Source organism: Macaca mulatta, chromosome 13 (assembly GCF_049350105.2).
Source record: "Macaca mulatta isolate MMU2019108-1 chromosome 13, T2T-MMU8v2.0, whole genome shotgun sequence".
In the NCBI taxonomy this organism is placed as follows: Eukaryota; Metazoa; Chordata; class Mammalia; order Primates; family Cercopithecidae; genus Macaca; species Macaca mulatta.
In genome coordinates this window covers 27,460,013-27,485,933 of record NC_133418.1, presented here as the reverse complement: position 1 = coordinate 27,485,933, position 25,921 = coordinate 27,460,013, and positions in this window count along the sequence as shown.

The following is a 25,921-nucleotide window of genomic DNA, read 5'->3' as shown; positions in this document are numbered from 1 at the left end:
TCCTCTATGGGGTTCCAATATCACATTGCCAATTCCACAAGAACTGTCTTAGCGAAAGGCTTCTTGAGGGGAAAGCTGTAACTCTGTGACATGATTTCACAAAACACAAAGAAGTTTCTCAGAAAGCTTCTTTCTCTTTGTTATCAGAGGATATTTCCTTTGGCCCTATAGTCTTCCAAGGGATCCGAAATATCTGTTCTCAGATTCCACAGAAATAAGGCTAGCAAAGAGATCCACGAAATACAGATGTAACTCTATGAGATGAATTAACAGAACACTAAGCAGTTTCTCAGAAAGCTTCTTTCCAGATTTCATCTGAAGATATTTCCATTTTCACCGTTGCCCTCTACGGGCTTCCGAATATCACTTTGCCAATTCCACAAGAACTGTCTTAGCGAAAGGCTTCTTGAGGGGAAAGCTGTAACTCTGTGAGATGATTTCACAGAACACAAAGAAGTTTCTCAGAAAGCTTCTTTCTCATTGTTATCGGAGGATATTTCCTTTGGCCCTATAGTCTTCCAAAGGATCCGAAATATCTTTTCTCAAATTCCACAGAAATAAGGCTAGCAAAGAGATCCGCGAAAAACTGATGTAACTCTGTGAGATGAATTAACGGAACACTAAGCAGTTTGTCAGAAAGCTTCTTTCCAGATTTCCTCTGAGGATATTTCCTTTTTCACCATAGCCCTCTATGGTCTTCCGAATACCACTTTGCCAATTCCACAAGAACTGTCTTAGCGAAAGGCTTCTTGAGGGGAAAGCTGTAATTCTGTGAGATGATTTCACAGAACACAAAGAAGTTTCTCAGAAAGCTTCTTTCTCTTTGTTATCGGAGGATATTTCCTTTGGCCCTATAGTCTTCCAAAGGATCCGAAATATCTTTTCTCAAATTCCACAGAAATAAGGCTAGCAAAGTGATCCGCGAAAAACAGATGTAACTCTGTGAGATGAATTAACGGAACACTAAGCAGTTTGTCAGAAAGCTTCTTTCCAGATTTCCTCTGAGGATATTTCCTTTTTCACCATAGCCCTCTATGGGCTTCCAAATATCACTTTGCCAATTACACAAGAACTGTCTTAGCGAAAGGCTTCTTGAGGGGAAAGCTCTAACTCTGTGGGATGATTTCACAGAACACAAAGAAGTTTCTCAGAAAGATTCTTTCTCTTTGTTATCGGAGGATATTTCCTTTGGCCCTATTGTCTTCCAAGGGATCCGAAATATCTGTTCTCATATTCCACAGAAATAAGGCTAGCAAAGAAATCAACGACATACAGATGTAACTCTGTGAGATGAATTAACAGAACACTAAGCAGTTTCTCAGAAAGCTTCTTTCCAGATTTCATCTGAGGATATTTCCTTTTTCTCCATAGCCCTCTATGGACTTCCAAATATCACTTTGCCAAATCCACAAGAACTGTCTTAGCGAAAGGCTTCTTGAGGGGAAAGCTGTAACTCTGTGAGATGATTTCACAGAACACAAAGAAGTTTCTCAGAAAGCTTCTTTCCCTTTGTTATCGGAGGATATTTCCTTTGGCCCTATAGTCTTCCAAGTCATCCTAAATATCTGTTCTAAGATTCCACAGAAATAAGGCTAGCAAAGAGTTCCAGAAATACAGATGTGACTCTGTGAGATGAATTAACAGAACACTAAGAAGTTTCTCAGAAAGCTTCTTTCCAGATTTCATCTGAGGATATTTACTTTTTCACCATAGCCCTCTATGGGCTTCCAAATATCACTTTGCCAATTCCACAAGAACTGTCTTAGCGAAAGGCTTCTTGAGGGGAAAGCTGTAACTCTGTGAGACGATTTCACAGAACACAAAGAAGTTTCTCAGAAAGCTTCGTTCTCTTTGTTATCGGAGGATATTTCCTTTGGCCCTATATTCTTCCAAGGGATCCGTAATATCTGTTCTCAGATTCCACAGAAATAAGGCTAGCAAAGAGATCCACGAAATACAGATGTAACTCTGTGAGATGAATTAACAGAACACTAAGCAGTTTCTCAGAAATTTTCTTTCCAGATTTCCTCTGAGGATATTTCCTTTTTCACCATAGCCCTCTATGGGCTTCCAAATATCACTTTGCCAATTCCACAAGAACTGTCTTAGCGAAAGGCTTCTTGAGGGGAAAGCTGTAACTCTGTGGGATGATTTCACAGAACACAAAGAAGTTTCTCAGAAAGATTCTTTCTCTTTGTTATCGGAGGATATTTTCTTTGGCCCTATAGTCTTCCAAGGGATCCAAAATATCTGTTCTCATATTCCACAGAAAAAAGGCTAGCAAAGAAATCCACGAAATACAGATGTAACTCTGTGAGATGAATTAACAGAACACTAAGCAGTTACTCAGAAAGCTTCTTTCCAGATTTCATCTGAGGATATTTCCTTTTTCAACATAGCCCTCTATGGGCTTCCAAATATCACTTTGCCAAATCCACAAGAACTGTCTTAGCGAAAGGCTTCTTGAGGGGAAAGATGTAACTCTGTGAGATGATTTCACAGAACACAAAGAAGTTTCTCAGAAAGCTTCTTTCCCTTTGTTATCGGAGGATATTTCCTTTGGCCCTACAGTTTTCCAAGTGTTCCGAAATATCTGTTCTCAGATTCCACAGAAATAAGGCTAGCAAAGAGATCCGCGAAAAACAGATGTAACTCTGTGAGATGAATTAACGGATCACTAAGCAGTTTGTCAGAAAGCTTCTTTCCAGATTTCCTCTGAGGATATTTCCTTTTTCACCGTAGACCTCTATGGGCTTCCAAATATCACTTTGCCAATTACACAAGAAATGTCTTAGCGAAAGTCTTCTTGAGGGGAAAGCTCTAACTCTGTGGGATGATTTCACAGAACACAAAGAAGTTTCTCAGAAAGATTCTTTCTCTTTGTTATCGGAGGATATTTCCTTTGGCCCTATAGTCTTCCAAGGGATCCGAAATATCTGTTCTCATATTCCACAGAAATAAGGCTAGCAAAGAAATCAACGAAATACAGATGTAACTCTGTGAGATGAATTAACAGAACACTAAGCAGTTTCTCAGAAAGCTTCTTTCCAGATTTCATCTGAGGATATTTCCTTGTTCACCATAGCCCTCTATGTTCTTCCAAATATCACTTTGCCAAATCCACAAGAACTGTCTTAGCGAAAGGCTTCTTGAGGGGAAAGCTCTAACTCTGTGAGATGATTTCAGAGAACACAAAGAAGTATCTCAGAAAGCTTCTTTCCCTTTGTTATCGGAGGATATTTCCTTTGGCCCTATAGTCTTCCAAGTCATCCTAAATATCTGTTCTCAGATTCCACAGAAATAAGGCTAGCAAAGAGTTCCCAGAAATACAGATGTGACTCTGTGAGATGAATTAACAGAACACTAAGAAGTTTCTCAGAAAGCTTCTTTCCAGATTTCATCTGAGGATATTTACTTTTTCACCATAGCCCTCTATGGGCTTCCGAATATCACTTTGCCAATTCCACAAGAACTGTCTTAGCGAAAGGCTTCTTGAGGGGAAAGCTGTAACTCTGTGAGATGATTTCACAGAACACAAAGAAGTTTCTCAGAAAGCTTCGTTCTCTTTGTTATCGGAGGATATTTCCTTTGGCCCTATATTCTTCCAAGGGATCCGTAATATCTGTTCTCAGATTCCACAGAAATAAGGCTAGCAAAGAGATCCACGAAATACAGATGTAACTCTGTGAGATGAATTAACAGAACACTAAGCAGTTTCTCAGAAATTTTCTTTCCAGATTTCCTCTGAGGATATTTCCTTTTTCACCATAGCCCTCTATGGGCTTCCAAATATCACTTTGCCAATTCCACAAGAACTGTCTTAGCGAAAGGCTTCTTGAGGGGAAAGCTGTAACTCTGTGGGATGATTTCACAGAACACAAAGAAGTTTCTCAGAAAGATTCTTTCTCTTTGTTATCGGAGGATATTTTCTTTGGCCCTATAGTCTTCCAAGGGATCCAAAATATCTGTTCTCATATTCCACGGAAATAAGGCTAGCAAAGAAATCCACGAAATACAGATGTAACTCTGTGAGATGAATTAACAGAACACTAAGCAGTTTCTCAGAAATCTTCTTTCCAGATTTCATCTGAGGATATTTCCTTTTTCACCATAGCCCTCTATGGGCTTCCAAATATCACTTTGCCAAATCCACAAGAACTGTCTTAGCGAAAGGCTTCTTGAGGGGAAAGATGTAACCCTGTGAGATGATTTCACAGAACACAAAGAAGTTTCTCAGAAAGCTTCTTTCCCTTTGTTATCGGAGGATATTTCCTTTGTCCCTATAGTTTTCCAAGTGTTCCGAAATATCTGTTCTCAGATTCCACATAAATAAGGCTAGCAAAGAGATCCATGAAATACAGATGTAACTCTATGAGATGAATTAACAGAACACTAAGCAGTTTCTCAGAAAGCTTCTTTCCAGATTTCATCTGAGGATATTTACTTTTTCACCATAGCCCTCTATGGGCTTCCAAATATCACTTTGCCAATTCCACAAGAACTGTCTTAGCAAAAGGCTTCTTGAGGGGAAAGCTGTAACTCTGTGAGATGATTTCACAGAACACAAAGAAGTTCTTCAGAAAGATTCTTTCTCTTTGTTATCGGAGGATATTTCCTTTGGCCCTATTGTCTTCCAAGGGATCCGAAATATCTGTTCTCAGATTCCACAGAAATAAGGCTAGCAAAGAGATCCACGAAATACAGATGTAACTCTGTGAGATGAATTAACAGAACACTAAGCAGTTTCTCAGAAAGCTTCTTTCCAGATTTCATCTGAGGATATTTCCATTTTCACCATAGAACTCTATGGGCTTCCAAATATCACTTTGCCAATTCCACAAGAACTGTCTTAGCGAAAGGCTTCTTGAGGGGAAAGCTGTAACTCTGTGAGATGATTTCACAGAACACAAAGAAGTTTCTCAGAAAGCTTCTTTCTCTTTGTTATCGGCGGATATTTTCTTTGGCCCTATAGTCTTCCAAGGGATCCGAAATATCTGTTCTCAGATTCCACAGATATAAGGCTAGCAAAGAGATCCACGAAATGCAGATGTAACTCTGTGAGATGAATTAACAGAACACTAAGCAGTTTCTCAGAAAGCTTCTTTCCAGATTTCAACTGAGGATATTTGCTTTTCACCATACCCCTCTATGGCCTTCCAAATATCACTTTGCCAATTCCACAAGAACTGTCTTAGCGAAAGGCTTCTTGAGGGGACTGCCATAACTCTGTGAGATGATTTCACAGAACACAAAGAAGTTTCTCATAAAGCTTCTTTCTCTTTGTTATCGGAGGATATTTCCTTTGGCCCTATAGTCTTCAAAGGGATCCGAAATATTTGTTCTCAGATTTCACAGAAATAAGGCTAGCAAAGAGATCCACGAAATATAGATGTAACTCTGTGAGATGAATTAACAGAACACTAAGCAGTTTCTCAGAAAGCTTCTTTCCAGATTCCATCTGAGGATATTTCCTTTTTCACCATAGCCCTCTACGGGCTTCCAAATATCACTTTGCCAATTCCACAAGAACTGTCTTAGCAAAAGGCTTCTTGAGGGGAAATCTGTAACTCTATGAGATGATTTCACAGAACACAAAGAAGTTTCTCAGAAAGCTTCTTTCTCTTTGTTATCGGAGGATATTTCCTTTGGCCCTATAGTCTTCAAAGGGATCCGAAATATCTGTTCTCAGATTCCACAGAAATAAGGCTAGCAAAGAGATCCACGGAATACAGCTGTAACTCTGTGAGATGAATTAACAGAACACTAAGCAGTTTCACAGAAAGCTTCTTTCCAGATTTCATCTGAAGATATTTCCATTTTCACCGTTGTCCTCTATGGGGTTCCAATATCACATTGCCAATTCCACAAGAACTGTCTTAGCGAAAGGCTTCTTGAGGGGAAAGCTGTAACTCTGTGAGATGATTTCACAAAACACAAAGAAGTTTCCCAGAAAGCTTCTTTCTCTTTGTTATCGGAGGATATTTCCTTTGGCCCTATAGTCTTCCAAGGGATCCGAAATATCTGTTCTCATATTCCACAGAAATAAGGCTAGCAAAGAAATCAACGAAATACAGTTGTAACTCTGTGAGATGAATTAACAGAACACTAAGAAGTTTCTCAGAAAGCTTCTTTCCAGATTTCATCTGAGGATATTTCCTTTTTCACCATAGCCCTCTATGGACTTCCAAATATCACCTTGCCAAATCCACAAGAACTGTCTTAGCGAAAGGCTTCTTGAGGGGAAAGCTGTAACTCTGTGGGATGATTTCACAGAACACAAAGAAGTTTCTCAGAAAGCTTCTTTCCCTTTGTTATCGGAGGATATTTCCTTTGGCCCTATAGTCTTCCAAGGGATCCGAAATATCTGTTCTCAGATTCCACAGAAATAAGGCTAGCAAAGAGTTCCCAGAAATACAGATGTAACTCTGTGAGATGAATTAACAGAACACTAAGAAGTTTCTCAGAAAGCTTCTTTCCAGATTTCAACTGAGGATATTTCCTTTTTCACCATAGCCCTCTATGGGCTTCCAAATATCACTTTGCCAAATCCACAAGAACTGTCTTAGCGAAAGGCTTCTTGAGGGGAAAGCTGTAACTCTGTGGGATGATTTCACAGAACACAAAGAAGTTACTCATAAAGCTTCTTTCTCTTTGTTATCGGAGGATATTTCCTTTGGCCCTATAGTCTTCAAAGGGATCCGAAATATGTGTTCTCAGATTCCACAGAAATAAGGCTAGCAAAGAGATCCACGAAATACAGATGTAACTCTGTGAGATGAATTACCAGAACACTAAGCAGTTTCTCAGAAAGCTTCTTTCCAGATTCCATCTGAGGATATTTCCTTTTTCACCATAGCCCTCTATGGGCTTCCAAATATCACTTTGCCAATTCCACAAGCACTGTCTTAGCGAAAGGCTTCTTGAGGGGAAAGCTGTAACTCTGTGAGATGATTTCACAGAACACAAAGAAGTTTCTCAGAAAGCTTCTTTCTCTTTGTTATCGGAGGATATTTCCTTTGGCCCTATAGTCTTCCAAGGGATCCGAAATATCTGTTCTGAGATTCCACAGAAATAAGGCTCTCAAAGAGATCCACGAAATACAGATGTAACTCTGTGAGATGAATTAACAGAACACTAAGCAGTTTCTCAGAAAGCTTCTTTCCAGATTTCATCTGAAGATATTTCCATTTTCACCGTTGTCCTCTATGGGGTTCCAATATCACATTGCCAATTCCACAAGAACTGTCTTAGAGAAAGGCTTCTTGAGGGGAAAGCTGTAACTCTGTGAGATGATTTCACAAAACACAAAGAAGTTTCTCAGAAAGCTTCTTTCTCTTTGTTATCAGAGGATATTTCCTTTGGCCCTATAGTCTTCCAAGGGATCCGAAATATCTGTTCTCAGATTCCACAGAAGTAAGGCTAGCAAAGAGATCCACGAAATACAGATGTAACTCTGTGAGATGAATTAACAGAACACTAAGCAGTTTCTCAGAAAGCTTCTTTCCAGATTTCATCTGAAGATATTTCCATTTTCACCGTTGCCCTCTATGGGTTTCCAAATATCACTTTGCCAATTCCACAAGAACTGTCTTAGCGAAAGGCTTCTTGATGGGAAAGCTGTAACTCTGTGAGATGATTTCACAGAACACAAAGAAGTATCTCAGAAAGCTTCTTTCTCTTTGTTATCGGAGGATATTTCCTTTGGCCCTATAGTCTTCCAAGGGATCCGAAATATCTGTTCTCAGATTCCACAGAAATAAGGCTAGCAAAGAGTTCCCAGAAATACAGATGTAACTCTGTGAGATGAATTAACAGAATACTAAGAAGTTTCTCAGAAAGCTTCTTTCCAGATTTCATCTGAGGATATTTACTTTTTTACCATAGCCCTCTATGGGTTTCCAAATATCACTTTGCCAATTCCACAAGAACTGTCTTAGCGAAAGGCTTCTTGAGGGGAAATCTGTAACTCTGTGAGATGATTTCACAGAACACAAAGAAGTTTCTCAGAAACCTTCTTTCTCTTTGTTATCAGAGGATATTTCCTTTGGCCCTATAGTCTTCCAAGGGATCCGTAATATCTGTTCTCAGATTCGACAGAAATAAGGCTAGCAAAGAGATCCACGAAATACAGATGTAAGTTTGTGAGATGAATTAACAGAACACTAAGCAGTTTCTCAGAAAGCTTCTTTCCAGATTTCCTCTGAGGATATTTCCTTTTTCACCCTAGCCCTCTATGGGCTTCCAAATATCACCTTGCCAATTCCACAAGAACTGTCTTAGCGAAAGGCTTCTTGAGGGGAAAGCTGTAACTCTGTGAGATGATTTCACAGAACACAAAGAAGTTTCTCAGAAAGCTTCTTTCTCTTTGTTATCGGAGGATATTTCCTTTGGCCCTATAGTCTTCCAAGGGATCCGAAATATCTGTTCTCAGATTCCACAGAAATAAGGCTAGCAAAGAGATCCACGAAATACAGATGTAACTCTGTGAGATGAATTACCAGAACACTAAGCAGTTTCTCAGAAAGCTTCTTTCCAGATTTCAACTGAGGATATTTCCTTTTTCACCATAGCCCTCTATGGGCTTCCAAATATCACTTTGCCAAATCCACAAGAATTGTCTTAGCGAAAGGCTTCTTGAGGGGAAAGCTGTATCTCTGTGAGATAATTTCACAGAACACAAAGAAGTTTCTCAGAAAGCTTCTTTCCCTTTGTTATCGGAGGATATTTCCTTTGGCCCTATAGTTTTCCAAGTGATCCGAAATATCTCTTCTCATATTCCACAGAAATAAGGCTAGCAAAGAGATCCACGAAATACAGATGTAACTCTGTGAGATGAATTAACAGAACACTAAGCAGTTTCTCAGAAAGCTTCTTTCCAGATTTCATCCGAGGATATTTCCTTTTTCACCATAGCCCTCTATGGGCTTCCAAATATCACTTTGCCAATAACACCAGAACTGTCTTAGCGAAAGGATTCTTGAGGGGAAAGCTGTAACTCTGTGAGATGATTTCACAGAACACAAAAAAGTTTCTCAGAAAGCTTCTTTCTCTTTGTTATCGGAGGATATTTCCTTTGGCCCTGTATTCTTCCAAGGGATCCGTAATATCTGTTCTCAGATTCCACAGAAATAAGGCTAGCAAAGAGATCCACGAAATACAGATGTAACTCTGTGAGATGAATTAACAGAACACTAAGCAGTTTCTCAGAAATTTTCTTTCCAGATTTCCTCTGAGGATATTTCCTTTTTCACCACAGCCCTCTATGGGCTTCCAATTATCACTTTGCCAATTCCACAAGAACTGTCTTAGCGAAAGGCTTCTTGAGGGGAAAGCTGTAACTCTGTGAGATGATTTCACAGAACACAAAGAAGTTTCTCAGAAAGTTTCTTTCTCTTTGTTATCGGAGGATATTTCCTTTGGCCCTATAGTCTTCCAAAGGATCCGAAATATCTGTTCTCAAATTCCACAGAAATAAGGCTAGCAAAGAGATCCGCGAAATACAGATGTAACTCTGTGAGATGAATTAACAGAACACTAAGCAGTTTCTCAGAAAGCTTCTTTCCAGATTTCATCTGAGGATATTTCCTTATTCACCGTAGCCCTCAATGGGCTTCCAAATATCACTTGGCCATTCCACAAGAACTGTCTTAGCGAAAGGCTTCTTGAGGGGAAAGCTGTAACTCTGTGAGATGATTTCACAGAACACAAAGAAGTTTCTCAGAAAGCTTCTTCCTCTTTGTTATCGGAGGATATTTCCTTTGGCCCTATAGTCTTCCAAGGGATCCGAAATATCTGTTCTCAGATTCCACAAAATAAGGCTAGCAAAGTGATCCACGAAATACAGATGTAACTCTGTGAGATGAATTAACGGATCCCTAAGCAGTTTCTCAGAAAGCTTCTTTCCAAATTTCATCTGAGGATATTTCCATTTTCACCATAGCCCTCTACGGGCTTCCGAATATCACTTTGCCAATTCCACAAGAACTGTCTTAGCGAAAGGCTTCTTGAGGGGAAAGCTGTAACTCTGTGAGATGATTTCACAGAACACAAAGAAGTTTCTCAGAAAGCTTCTTTCTCTTTGTTATCAGAGGATATTTCCTTTGGCCCTATAGTCTTCCAAGGGATCCGAAATATCTGTTCTCAGATTCCACAGAAATAAGGCTAGCAAAGAGATCCACGAAATACAGATGTAACTCTGTGAGATGAATTAACGGAACACTAAGAAGTTTCTCAGAAAGCTTCTTTCCAGATTTCATGTGAGGATATTTCCATTTTCACCATAGCCCTCTACGGGCTTCCGAATATCACTTTGCCAATTCCACAAGAACTGTCTTAGCGAAAGGCTTCTTGAGGGGAAAGCTGTAACTCTGTGAGATGATTTCACAGAACACAAAGAAGTTTCTCAGAAAGCTTCTTTCTCTTTGTTATCGGAGGATATTTCCTTTGGCCCTATAGTCTTCCAAGGGATCCGAAATATCTGTTCTCAGATTCCACAGAAATAAGGCTAGCAAAGAGATCCACGAAATACAGATGTAAGTTTGTGAGATGAATTAACAGAACACTAAGCAGTTTCTCAGAAAGCTTCTTTCCAGATTTCCTCTGAGGATATTTCCTTTTTCACACTAGCCCTCTATGGGCTTCCAAATATCACCTTGCCAATTCCACAAGAACTGTCTTAGCGAAAGGCTTCTTGAGGGGAAAGCTGTAACTCTGTGAGATGATTTCACAGAACACAAAGAAGTTTCTCAGAAAGCTTCTTTCTCTTTGTTATCGGAGGATATTTCCTTTGGCCCTATAGTCTTCCAAGGGATCCGAAATATCTGTTCTCAGATTCCACAGAAATAAGGCTAGCAAAGAGATTCACGAAATACAGATGTAACTCTGTGAGATGAATTACCAGAACACTAAGCAGTTTCTCAGAAAGCTTCTTTCCAGATTTCATCTGAGGATATTTCCTTTTTCACCATAGCCCTCTATGGGCTTCCAAATATCACTTTGCCAAATCCACAAGAACTGTCTTAGCGAAAGGCTTCTTGAGGGGAAAGCTGTATCTCTGTGAGATAATTTCACAGAACACAAAGAAGTTTCTCAGAAAGCTTCTTTCCCTTTGTTATCGGAGGATATTTCCTTTGGCCCTATAGTTTTCCAAGTGATCCGAAATATCTCTTCTCATATTCCACAGAAATAAGGCTAGCAAAGAGATCCACGAAATACAGATGTAACTCTGTGAGATGAATTAACAGAACACTAAGCAGTTTCTCAGAAAGCTTCTTTCCAGATTTCATCCAGGGATATTTCCTTTTTCACCATAGCCCTCTATGGGCTTCCAAATATCACTTTGCCAATTCCACCAGAACAGTCTTAGCGAAAGGATTCTTGAGGGGAAAGCTGTAACTCTGTGAGATGGTTTCACAGAACACAAAAAAGTTTCTCAGAAAGCTTCTTTCTCTTTGTTATCGGAGGATATTTCCTTTGGCCCTGTATTCTTCCAAGGGATCCGTAATATCTGTTCTCAGATTCCACAGAAATAAGGCTAGCAAAGAGATCCACGAAATACAGATGTAACTCTGTGAGATGAATTAACAGAACACTAAGCAGTTTCTCAGAAATTTTCTTTCCAGATTTCCTCTGAGGATATTTCCTTTTTCACCATAGCCCTCTATGGGCTTCCAAATATCACTTTGCCAATTCCACAAGAACTGTCTTAGCGAAAGGCTTCTTGAGGGGAAAGCTGTAACTCTGTGCGATGATTTCACAGAACACAAAGAAGTTTCTCAGAAAGCTTCTTTCTCTTTGTTATCGGAGGATATTTCCTTTGGGCCTATAGTCTTCCAAAGGATCCGGAATATCTGTTCTCAAATTCCACAGAAATAAGGCTAGCAAAGAGATCCGCGAAATACAGATGTAACTCTGTGAGATGAATTAAAAGAACACTAAGCAGTTTCTCAGAAATCTTCTTTCCAGATTTCATCTGAGGATATTTCCTTATTCACCATAGCCCTCAATGGGCTTCCAAATATCACTTGGCCATTCCACAAGAACTGTCTTAGCGAAAGGCTTCTTGAGGGGAAAGCTGTAACTCTGTGAGATGATTTCACAGAACACAAAGAAGTTTCTCAGAAAGCTTCTTCCTCTTTGTTATCGGAGGATATTTCCTTTGGCCCTATAGTCTTCCAAGGGATCCGAAATATCTGTTCTCAGATTCCACAGAAATAAGGCTAGCAAAGAGATCCACGAAATACAGATGTAACTCTGTGAGATGAATTAACGGATCCCTAAGCAGTTTCTCAGAAAGCTTCTTTCCAAATTTCATCTGAGGATATTTCCATTTTCACCATAGCCCTCTACGGGCTTCCGAATATCACTTTGCCAATTCCACAAGAACTGTCTTAGCGAAAGGCTTCTTGAGGGGAAAGCTGTAACTCTGTGAGATGATTTCACAGAACACAAAGAAGTTTCTCAGAAAGCTTCTTTCTCTTTGTTATCAGAGGATATTTCCTTTGGCCCTATAGTCTTCCAAGGGATCCGAAATATCTGTTCTCAGATTCCACAGAAATAAGGCTAGCAAAGAGATCCACGAAATACAGATGTAACTCTGTGAGATGAATTAACGGAACACTAAGAAGTTTCTCAGAAAGCTTCTTTCCAGATTTCATGTGAGGATATTTCCATTTTCACCATAGCCCTCTACGGGCTTCCGAGTATCACTTTGCCAATTCCACAAGAACTGTCTTAGCGAAAGGCTTCTTGAGGGGAAAGCTGTAACTCTGTGAGATGATTTCACAGAACACAAAGAAGTTTCTCAGAAAGCTTCTTTCTCTTTGTTATCGGAGGATATTTCCTTTGGCCCTATAGTCTTCCAAGGGATCCGAAATATCTGTTCTCAGATTCCACAGAAATAAGGCTAGCAAAGAGATCCACGAAATACAGATGTAAGTTTGTGAGATGAATTAACAGAACACTAAGCAGTTTCTCAGAAAGCTTCTTTCCAGATTTCCTCTGAGGATATTTCCTTTTTCACACTAGCCCTCTATGGGCTTCCAAATATCACCTTGCCAATTCCACAAGAACTGTCTTAGCGAAAGGCTTCTTGAGGGGAAAGCTGTAACTCTGTGAGATGATTTCACAGAACACAAAGAAGTTTCTCAGAAAGCTTCTTTCTCTTTGTTATCGGAGGATATTTCCTTTGGCCCTATAGTCTTCCAAGGGATCCGAAATATCTGTTCTCAGATTCCACAGAAATAAGGCTAGCAAAGAGATTCACGAAATACAGATGTAACTCTGTGAGATGAATTACCAGAACACTAAGCAGTTTCTCAGAAAGCTTCTTTCCAGATTTCATCTGAGGATATTTCCTTTTTCACCATAGCCCTCTATGGGCTTCCAAATATCACTTTGCCAAATCCACAAGAACTGTCTTAGCGAAAGGCTTCTTGAGGGGAAAGCTGTATCTCTGTGAGATAATTTCACAGAACACAAAGAAGTTTCTCAGAAAGGTTCTTTCCCTTTGTTATCGGAGGATATTTCCTTTGGCCCTATAGTTTTCCAAGTGATCCGAAATATCTCTTCTCATATTCCACAGAAATAAGGCTAGCAAAGAGATCCACGAAATACAGATGTAACTCTGTGAGATGAATTAACAGAACACTAAGCAGTTTCTCAGAAAGCTTCTTTCCAGATTTCATCCAGGGATATTTCCTTTTTCACCATAGCCCTCTATGGGCTTCCAAATATCACTTTGCCAATTCCACCAGAACAGTATTAGCGAAAGGATTCTTGAGGGGAAAGCTGTAACTCTGTGAGATGATTTCACAGAACACAAAAAAGTTTCTCAGAAAGCTTCTTTCTCTTTGTTATCGGAGGATATTTCCTTTGGCCCTGTATTCTTCCAAGGGATCCGTAATATCTGTTCTCAGATTCCACAGAAATAAGGCTAGCAAAGAGATCCACGAAATACAGATGTAACTCTGTGAGATGAATTAACAGAACACTAAGCAGTTTCTCAGAAATTTTCTTTCCAGATTTCCTCTGAGGATATTTCCTTTTTCACCATAGCCCTCTATGGGCTTCCAAATATCACTTTGCCAATTCCACAAGAACTGTCTTAGCGAAAGGCTTCTTGAGGGGAAAGCTGTAACTCTGTGCGATGATTTCACAGAACACAAAGAAGTTTCTCAGAAAGCTTCTTTCTCTTTGTTATCGGAGGATATTTCCTTTGGCCCTATAGTCTTCCAAAGGATCCAGAATATCTGTTCTCAAATTCCACAGAAATAAGGCTAGCAAAGAGATCCGCGAAATACAGATGTAACTCTGTGAGATGAATTAACAGAACACTAAGCAGTTTCTCAGAAAGCTTCTTTCCAGATTTCATCTGAGTATATTTCCTTATTCACCATAGCCCTCAATGGGCTTCCAAATATCACTTGGCCATTCCACAAGAACTGTCTTAGCGAAAGGCTTCTTGAGGGGAAAGCTGTAACTCTGTGAGATGATTTCACAGAACACAAAGAAGTTTCTCAGAAAGCTTCTTCCTCTTTGTTATCGGAGGATATTTCCTTTGGCCCTATAGTCTTCCAAGGGATCCGAAATATCTGTTCTCAGATTCCACAGAAATAAGGCTAGCAAAGAGATCCACGAAATACAGATGTAACTCTGTGAGATGAATTAACGGATCCCTAAGCAGTTTCTCAGAAAGCTTCTTTCCAAATTTCATCTGAGGATATTTCCATTTTCACCATAGCCCTCTACGGGCTTCCGAATATCACTTTGCCAATTCCACAAGAACTGTCTTAGCGAAAGGCTTCTTGAGGGGAAAGCTGTAACTCTGTGAGATGATTTCACAGAACACAAAGAAGTTTCTCAGAAAGCTTCTTTCTCTTTGTTATCAGAGGATATTTCCTTTGGCCCTATAGTCTTCCAAGGGATCCGAAATATCTGTTCTCAGATTCCACAGAAATAAGGCTAGCAAAGAGATCCACGAAATACAGATGTAACTCTGTGAGATGAATTAACGGAACACTAAGAAGTTTCTCAGAAAGCTTCTTTCCAGATTTCATGTGAGGATATTTCCATTTTCACCATAGCCCTCTACGGGCTTCCGAATATCACTTTGCCAATTCCACAAGAACTGTCTTAGCGAAAGGCTTCTTGAGGGGAAAGCTGTAACTCTGTGAGATGATTTCACAGAACACAAAGAAGTTTCTCAGAAAGCTTCTTTCTCTTTGTTATCGGAGGATATTTCCTTTGGCCCTATAGTCTTGCAAGGGATCCGAAATATCTGTACTCAGATTCCACAGAAATAAGGCTAGCAAAGAGATCCACGAAATACAGATGTAAGTTTGTGAGATGAATTACCAGAACACTAAGCAGTTTCTCAGAAAGCTTCTTTCCAGATTTCCTCTGAGGATATTTCCTTTTTCACCCTAGCCCTCTATGGGCTTCCAAATATCACCTTGCCAATTCCACAAGAACTGTCTTAGCGAAAGGCTTCTTGAGGGGAAAGCTGTAACTCTGTGAGATGATTTCACAGAACACAAAGAAGTTTCTCAGAAAGCTTCTTTCTCTTTGTTATCGGAGGATATTTCCTTTGGCCCTATAGTCTTCCAAGGGATCCGAAATATCTGTTCTCAGATTCCACAGAAATAAGGCTAGCAAAGAGATCCACGAAATACAGATGTAACTCTGTGAGATGAATTACCAGAACACTAAGCAGTTTCTCAGAAAGCTTCTTTCCAGATTTCATCTGAGGATATTTCCTTTTTCACCATAGCCCTCTATGGGCTTCCAAATATCACTTTGCCAAATCCACAAGAACTGTCTTAGCGAAAGGCTTCTTGAGGGGAAAGCTGTATCTCTGTGAGATAATTTCACAGAACACAAAGAAGTTTCTCAGAAAGCTTCTTTCCCTTTGTTATCGGAGGATATTTCCTTTGGCCCTATAGTTTTCCAAGTGATCCGAAATATCTCTTCTCATATTCCACAGATATAAGGCTAGCAAAGAGATCCACGAAATACAGATGTAACTCTGTGAGATGAATTAACAGAACACTAAGCAGTTTCTCAGAAAGCTTCTTTCCAGATTTCATCCAGGGATATTTCCTTTTTCACCATAGCCCTCTATGGGCTTCCAAATATCACTTTGCCAATTCCACAAGAACTGTCTTAGCGAAAGGATTCTTGAGGGGAAAGCTGTAACTCTGTGAGATGATTTCACAGAACACAAAGAAGTTTCTCAGAAAGCTTCTTTCTCTTTGTTATCGGAGGATATTTCCTTTGGCCCTATAGTCTTCCAAGGGATCCGAAATATCTGTTCTCAGATTCCACAGAAATAAGGCTAGCAAAGAGATCCACGAAATACAGATGTAACTCTGTGAGATGAATTAACGGAACCCTAAGCAGTTTCTCAGAAAGCTTCTTTCCAGATTTCATCTGAGGATATTTCATTTTCACCATTGCCCTCTACGGCCTCCGAATATCACTTTGCCAATTCCACAAGAACTGTCTTAGCGAAAGGCTTCTTGAGGGGAAAGCTGTAACTCTGTGAGATCATTTCACAGAACACAAAGAAGTTTCTCAGAAAGCTTCTTTCTCTTTGTTATCGGAGGATATTTCCTTTGGCCCTGTAGTCTTCCAAGGGATCCGAAATATCTGTTCTCAGATTACACAGAAATAAGGCTAGCAAAGAGATCCATGAAATACAGATGTAACTCTGTGAGATGAATTACCAGAACACTAAGCAGTTTCTCAGAAAGCTTCTTTCCAGATTTCATCTGAGTATATTTCCTTATTCACCATAGCCCTCAATGGGCTTCCAAATATCACTTGGCCATTCCACAAGAACTGTCTTAGCGAAAGGCTTCTTGAGGGGAAAGCTGTAACTCTGTGAGATGATTTCACAGAACACAAAGAAGTTTCTCAGAAAGCTTCTTCCTCTTTGTTATCGGAGGATATTTCCTTTGGCCCTATAGTCTTCCAAGGGATCCGAAATATCTGTTCTCAGATTCCACAGAAATAAGGCTAGCAAAGAGATCCACGAAATACAGATGTAACTCTGTGAGATGAATTAACGGATCCCTAAGCAGTTTCTCAGAAAGCTTCTTTCCAAATTTCATCTGAGGATATTTCCATTTTCACCATAGCCCTCTACGGGCTTCCGAATATCACTTTGCCAATTCCACAAGAACTGTCTTAGCGAAAGGCTTCTTGAGGGGAAAGCTGTAACTCTGTGAGATGATTTCACAGAACACAAAGAAGTTTCTCAGAAAGCTTCTTTCTCTTTGTTATCAGAGGATATTTCCTTTGGCCCTATAGTCTTCCAAGGGATCCGAAATATCTGTTCTCAGATTCCACAGAAATAAGGCTAGCAAAGAGATCCACGAAATACAGATGTAACTCTGTGAGATGAATTAACGGAACACTAAGAAGTTTCTCAGAAAGCTTCTTTCCAGATTTCATGTGAGGATATTTCCATTTTCACCATAGCCCTCTACGGGCTTCCGAATATCACTTTGCCAATTCCACAAGAACTGTCTTAGCGAAAGGCTTCTTGAGGGGAAAGCTGTAACTCTGTGAGATGATTTCACAGAACACAAAGAAGTTTCTCAGAAAGCTTCTTTCTCTTTGTTATCGGAGGATATTTCCTTTGGCCCTATAGTCTTGCAAGGGATCCGAAATATCTGTACTCAGATTCCACAGAAATAAGGCTAGCAAAGAGATCCACGAAATACAGATGTAAGTTTGTGAGATGAATTACCAGAACACTAAGCAGTTTCTCAGAAAGCTTCTTTCCAGATTTCCTCTGAGGATATTTCCTTTTTCACCCTAGCCCTCTATGGGCTTCCAAATATCACCTTGCCAATTCCACAAGAACTGTCTTAGCGAAAGGCTTCTTGAGGGGAAAGCTGTAACTCTGTGAGATGATTTCACAGAACACAAAGAAGTTTCTCAGAAAGCTTCTTTCTCTTTGTTATCGGAGGATATTTCCTTTGGCCCTATAGTCTTCCAAGGGATCCGAAATATCTGTTCTCAGATTCCACAGAAATAAGGCTAGCAAAGAGATCCACGAAATACAGATGTAACTCTGTGAGATGAATTACCAGAACACTAAGCAGTTTCTCAGAAAGCTTCTTTCCAGATTTCATCTGAGGATATTTCCTTTTTCACCATAGCCCTCTATGGGCTTCCAAATATCACTTTGCCAAATCCACAAGAACTGTCTTAGCGAAAGGCTTCTTGAGGGGAAAGCTGTATCTCTGTGAGATAATTTCACAGAACACAAAGAAGTTTCTCAGAAAGCTTCTTTCCCTTTGTTATCGGAGGATATTTCCTTTGGCCCTATAGTTTTCCAAGTGATCCGAAATATCTCTTCTCATATTCCACAGATATAAGGCTAGCAAAGAGATCCACGAAATACAGATGTAACTCTGTGAGATGAATTAACAGAACACTAAGCAGTTTCTCAGAAAGCTTCTTTCCAGATTTCATCCAGGGATATTTCCTTTTTCACCATAGCCCTCTATGGGCTTCCAAATATCACTTTGCCAATTCCACAAGAACTGTCTTAGCGAAAGGATTCTTGAGGGGAAAGCTGTAACTCTGTGAGATGATTTCACAGAACACAAAGAAGTTTCTCAGAAAGCTTCTTTCTCTTTGTTATCGGAGGATATTTCCTTTGGCCCTATAGTCTTCCAAGGGATCCGAAATATCTGTTCTCAGATTCCACAGAAATAAGGCTAGCAAAGAGATCCACGAAATACAGATGTAACTCTGTGAGATGAATTAACGGAACCCTAAGCAGTTTCTCAGAAAGCTTCTTTCCAGATTTCATCTGAGGATATTTCATTTTCACCATTGCCCTCTACGGCCTCCGAATATCACTTTGCCAATTCCACAAGAACTGTCTTAGCGAAAGGCTTCTTGAGGGGAAAGCTGTAACTCTGTGAGATCATTTCACAGAACACAAAGAAGTTTCTCAGAAAGCTTCTTTCTCTTTGTTATCGGAGGATATTTCCTTTGGCCCTGTAGTCTTCCAAGGGATCCGAAATATCTGTTCTCAGATTACACAGAAATAAGGCTAGCAAAGAGATCCATGAAATACAGATGTAACTCTGTGAGATGAATTACCAGAACACTAAGCAGTTTCTCAGAAAGCTTCTTTCCAGATTCCATCTGAGGATATTTCCTTTTTCACCATAGCCCTCTATGGGCTTCCAAATATCACTTTGCCAATTCCACAAGAACTGTCTTAGCGAAAGGCTTCTTGAGGGGAAAGCTGTAACTCTGTGAGATGATTTCACAGAACACAAAGAAGTTTCTCAGAAAGCTTCTTTCTGTTTGTTATCAGAGGATATTTCCTTTGGCCCTATAGTCTTCCAAGGGATCCGAAATATCTGTTCTCAGATTCCACAGAAATAAGGCTAGCAAAGAGATCCACGAAATACAGATGTAACTCTGTGAGATGAATTAACAGAACACTAAGCAGTTTCTCAGAAAGCTTCTTTCCAGATTTCATCTGAAGATATTTCCATTTTCACCGTTGCCCTCTATGGGCTTCCAAATATCACTTTGCCAATTCCACAAGCACTGTCTTAGCGAAAGGCTTCTTGAGGGGAAAGCTGTAACTCTGTGAGATGATTTCACAGAACACAAAGAAGTTTCTCAGAAAGCTTCTTTCTCTTTGTTATCGGAGGATATTTCCTTTGGCCCTATAGTCTTCCAAAGGATCCGAAATATCTGTTCTCAAATTCCACAGAAATAAGGCTAGCAAAGAGATCCGCGAAATACAGATGTAACTCTGTGAGATGAATTAACAGAACACTAAGCAGTTTCTCAGAAAGCTTCTTTCCAGATTTCATCTGAGGATATTTCCTTATTCACCATAGCCCTCAATGGGCTTCCACATATCACTTGGCCATTCCACAAGAACTGTCTTAGCGAAAGGCTTCTTGAGGGGAAAGCTGTAACTCTGTGAGATGATTTCACAGAACACAAAGAAGTTTCTCAGAAAGCTTCTTTCTCTTTGTTATCGGAGGATATTTCCTTTGGCCCTATAGTCTTCCAAGGGATCCGAAATATCTGTTCTGAGATTCCACAGAAATAAGGCTAGCAAAGAGATCCACGAAATACAGATTTAACTCTGTGAGATGAATTAACAGAACACTAAGCAGTTTCTCAGAAAGCTTCTTTCCAGATTTCATCTGAGGATATTTCCTTTTTCACCATAGCCCTCTATGGCCTTCCAAATATCACTTTGCCAAATCCACAAGAACTGTCTTAGCGAAAGGCTTCTTGAGGGGAAAGCTGTAACTCTGTGAGATGATTTCACAGAACACAAAGAAGTTTCACAGAAAGCTTCTTTCTCTTTGTTATCGGAGGATATTTCCTTTGGCCCTATAGTCTTCCAAGGGATCCGAAATATCTGTTCTCAGATTCCACAGAAATAAGGCTAGCAAAGAGATCCACGAAATACAGATGTAACTCTGTGAGATGAATTAACGGATCCCTAAGCAGTTTCTCAGAAAGCTTCTTTCCAAATTTCATCTGAGGATATTTGCATTTTCACCATAGCCCTCTACGGGCTTCCGAATATCACTTTGCCAATTCCACAAGAACTGTCTTAGCGAAAGGCTTCTTGAGGGGAAAGCTGTAACTCTGTGAGATGATTTCACAGAACACAAAGAAGTTTCTCAGAAAGCTTCTTTCTCTTTGTTATCAGAGGATATTTCCTCTGGCCCTATAGTCTTCCAAGGGAACCGAAATATCTGTTCTCATATTCCACAGAAATAAGGCTAGCAAAGAGATCCACGAAATACAGATGTAACTCTGTGAGATGAATTAACGGAACACTAAGAAGTTTCTCAGAAAGCTTCTTTCCAGATTTCATGTGAGGATATTTCCATTTTCACCATAGCCCTCTACGGGCTTCCGAATATCACTTTGCCAATTCCACAAGAACTGTCTTAGCGAAAGGCTTCTTGAGGGGAAAGCTGTAACTCTGTGAGATGATTTCACAGAACACAAAGAAGTTTCTCAGAAAGCTTCTTTCTCTTTGTTATCGGAGGATATTTCCTTTGGCCCTATAGTCTTCCTAGGGATCCGAAATATCTGTTCTCAGATTCCACAGAAATAAGGCTAGCAAAGATATCCACGAAATACAGATGTAACTCGGTGAGATGAATTAACGGAACACTAAGCAGTTTCTCAGAAAGCTTCTTTCCAGATTTCATCTGGAGATATTTCCTTTTTCACCATAGCCCTCTATGGGCTTCCAAATATCACCTTGCCAATTCCACAAGAACTGTCTTAGCGAAAGGCTTCTTGAGGGGAAAGCTGTAACTCTGTGAGATGATGTCACAGAACACAAAGAAGTTTCTCAGAAAGCTTCTTTCTCTTTGTTATCGGAGGATATTTCCTTTGGCCCTAAAGTCTTCCAAGGGATCCGAAATATCTGTTCTCAGATTCCACAGAAATAAGGCTAGCAAAGAGATCCACGAAATACAGATGTAACTCTTTGAGGTGAATTAACAGAACACTAAGCAGTTTCTCAGAAAGCTTCTTTCCAGATTTCATCTGAGGATATTTCCTTTTTCACCATAGCCCTCTATGGCCTTCCAAATATCACTTTGCCAATTCCACAAGAACTGTCTTAGCGAATGGCTTCTTGAGGGGAAAGCTGTAACTCTGTGAGATATTTCACAGAACACAAAGAAGTTTCTCAGAAAGCTTCTTTCTCTTTGTTATCGGAGGATATTTCCTTTGGCCCTATAGTCTTCCAAGGGATCCGAAATATCTGTTCTCAGATTCCACAGAAATAAGGCTAGCAAAGAGATCCACGAAATACAGATGTAACTCTGTGAGATGAATTAACGGAACCCTAAGCAGTTTCTCAGAAAGCTTCTTTCCAGATTTCATCTGAGGATATTTCATTTTCACCATAGCCCTCTATGGGCTTCCAAATATCACTTTGCCAATTCCACAAGAACTGTCTTAGCGAAAGGCTTCTTCAGGGGAAAGCTGTAACTCTGTGCGATGATTTCACAGAACACAAAGAAGTTTCTCAGAAAGCTTCTTTCTCTTTGTTATCGGAGGATATTTCCTTTGGCCCTATAGTCTTCCAAAGGATCCGGAATATCTGTTCTCAAATTCCACAGAAATAAGGCTAGCAAAGAGATCCGCGAAATACAGATGTAACTCTGTGAGATGAATTAACAGAACACTAAGCAGTTTCTCAGAAAGCTTCTTTCCAGATTTCATCTGAGGATATTTCCTTATTCACCATAGCCCTCAATGGGCTTCCAAATATCACTTGGCCATTCCACAAGAACTGTCTTAGCGAAAGGCTTCTTGAGGGGAAAGCTGTAACTCTGTGAGATGATTTCACAGAACACAAAGAAGTTTCTCAGAAAGCTTCTTCCTCTTTGTTATCGGAGGATATTTCCTTTGGCCCTATAGTCTTCCAAGGGATCCGAAATATCTGTTCTCAGATTCCACAGAAATAAGGCTAGCAAAGAGATCCACGAAATACAGATGTAACTCTGTGAGATGAATTAACGGATCCCTAAGCAGTTTCTCAGAAAGCTTCTTTCCAAATTTCATCTGAGGATATTTCCATTTTCACCATAGCCCTCTACGGGCTTCCGAATATCACTTTGCCAATTCCACAAGAACTGTCTTAGCGAAAGGCTTCTTGAGGGGAAAGCTGTAACTCTGTGAGATGATTTCACAGAACACAAAGAAGTTTCTCAGAAAGCTTCTTTCTCTTTGTTATCAGAGGATATTTCCTTTGGCCCTATAGTCTTCCAAGGGATCCGAAATATCTGTTCTCAGATTCCACAGAAATAAGGCTAGCAAAGAGATCCACGAAATACAGATGTAACTCTGTGAGATGAATTAACGGAACACTAAGAAGTTTCTCAGAAAGCTTCTTTCCAGATTTCATGTGAGGATATTTCCATTTTCACCATAGCCCTCTACGGGCTTCCGAATATCACTTTGCCAATTCCACAAGAACTGTCTTAGCGAAAGGCTTCTTGAGGGGAAAGCTGTAACTCTGTGAGATGATTTCACAGAACACAAAGAAGTTTCTCAGAAAGCTTCTTTCTCTTTGTTATCGGAGGATATTTCCTTTGGCCCTATAGTCTTCCAAGGGATCCGAAATATCTGTTCTCAGATTCCACAGAAATAAGGCTAGCAAAGAGATCCACGAAATACAGATGTAAGTTTGTGAGATGAATTAACAGAACACTAAGCAGTTTCTCAGAAAGCTTCTTTCCAGATTTCCTCTGAGGATATTTCCTTTTTCACACTAGCCCTCTATGGGCTTCCAAATATCACCTTGCCAATTCCACAAGAACTGTCTTAGCGAAAGGCTTCTTGAGGGGAAAGCTGTAACTCTGTGAGATGATTTCACAGAACACAAAGAAGTTTCTCAGAAAGCTTCTTTCTCTTTGTTATCGGAGGATATTTCCTTTGGCCCTATAGTCTTCCAAGGGATCCGAAATATCTGTTCTCAGATTCCACAGAAATAAGGCTAGCAAAGAGATTCACGAAATACAGATGTAACACTGTGAGATGAATTACCAGAACACTAAGCAGTTTCTCAGAAAGCTTCTTTCCATATTTCATCTGAGGATATTTCCTTTTTCACCATAGCCCTCTATGGGCTTCCAAATATCACTTTGCCAAATCCACAAGAACTGTCTTAGCGAAAGGCTTCTTGAGGGGAAAGCTGTATCTCTGTGAGATAATTTCACAGAACACAAAGAAGTTTCTCAGAAAGCTTCTTTCCCTTTGTTATCGGAGGATATTTCCTTTGGCCCTATAGTTTTCCAAGTGATCCGAAATATCTCTTCTCATATTCCACAGAAATAAGGCTAGCAAAGAGATCCACGAAATACAGATGTAACTCTGTGAGATGAATTAACAGAACACTAAGCAGTTTCTCAGAAAGCTTCTTTCCAGATTTCATCCAGGGATATTTCCTTTTTCACCATAGCCCTCTATGGGCTTCCAAATATCACTTTGCCAATTCCACCAGAACAGTCTTAGCGAAAGGATTCTTGAGGGGAAAGCTGTAACTCTGTGAGATGATTTCACAGAACACAAAGAAGTTTCTCAGAAAGCTTCTTTCTCTTTGTTATCGGAGGATATTTCCTTTGGCCCTGTATTCTTCCAAGGGATCCGTAATATCTGTTCTCAGATTCCACAGAAATAAGGCTAGCAAAGAGATCCACGAAATACAGATGTAACTCTGTGAGATGAATTAACAGAACACTAAGCAGTTTCTCAGAAATTTTCTTTCCAGATTTCCTCTGAGGATATTTCCTTTTTCACCATAGCCCTCTATGGGCTTCCAAATATCACTTTGCCAATTCCACAAGAACTGTCTTAGCGAAAGGCTTCTTGAGGGGAAAGCTGTAACTCTGTGCGATGATTTCACAGAACACAAAGAAGTTTCTCAGAAAGCTTCTTTCTCTTTGTTATCGGAGGATATTTCCTTTGGCCCTATAGTCTTCCAAAGGATCCGGAATATCTGTTCTCAAATTCCACAGAAATAAGGCTAGCAAAGAGATCCGCGAAATACAGATGTAACTCTGTGAGATGAATTAACAGAACACTAAGCAGTTTCTCAGAAAGCTTCTTTCCAGATTTCATCTGAGGATATTTCCTTATTCACCATAGCCCTCAATGGGCTTCCAAATATCACTTGGCCATTCCACAAGAACTGTCTTAGCGAAAGGCTTCTTGAGGGGAAAGCTGTAACTCTGTGAGATGATTTCACAGAACACAAAGAAGTTTCTCAGAAAGCTTCTTCCTCTTTGTTATCGGAGGATATTTCCTTTCGCCCTATAGTCTTCCAAGGGATCCGAAATATCTGTTCTCAGATTCCACAGAAATAAGGCTAGCAAAGAGATCCACGAAATACAGATGTAACTCTGTGAGATGAATTAACGGATCCCTAAGCAGTTTCTCAGAAAGCTTCTTTCCAAATTTCATCTGAGGATATTTCCATTTTCACCATAGCCCTCTACGGGCTTCCGAATATCACTTTGCCAATTCCACAAGAACTGTCTTAGCGAAAGGCTTCTTGAGGGGAAAGCTGTAACTCTGTGAGATGATTTCACAGAACACGAAGAAGTTTCTCAGAAAGCTTCTTTCTCTTTGTTATCGGAGGATATTTCCTTTGGCCCTATAGTCTTCCAAGGGATCCGAAATATCTGTTCTCAGATTCCACAGAAATAAGGCTAGCAAAGAGATCCACGAAATACAGATGTAACTCTGTGAGATGAATTAACGGAACACTAAGAAGTTTCTCAGAAAGCTTCTTTCCAGATTTCATGTGAGGATATTTCCATTTTCACCATAGCCCTCTACGGGCTTCCGAATATCACTTTGCCAATTCCACAAGAACTGTCTTAGCGAAAGGCTTCTTGAGGGGAAAGCTGTATCTCTGTGAGATGATTTCACAGAACACAAAGAAGTTTCTCAGAAAGCTTCTTTCTCTTTGTTATCGGAGGATATTTCCTTTGGCCCTATAGTCTTCCAAGGGATCCGAAATATCTGTTCTCAGATTCCACAGAAATAAGGCTAGCAAAGAGATCCACGAAATACAGATGTAAGTTTGTGAGATGAATTAACAGAACACTAAGCAGTTTCTCAGAAAGCTTCTTTCCAGATTTCCTCTGAGGATATTTCCTTTTTCACCCTAGCCCTCTATGGGCTTCCAAATATCACCTTGCCAATTCCACAAGAACTGTCTTAGCGAAAGGCTTCTTGAGGGGAAAGCTGTAACTCTGTGAGATGATTTCACAGAACACAAAGAAGTTTCTCAGAAAGCTTCTTTCTCTTTGTTATCGGAGGATATTTCCTTTGGCCCTATAGTCTTCCAAGGGATCCGAAATATCTGTTCTCAGATTCCACAGAA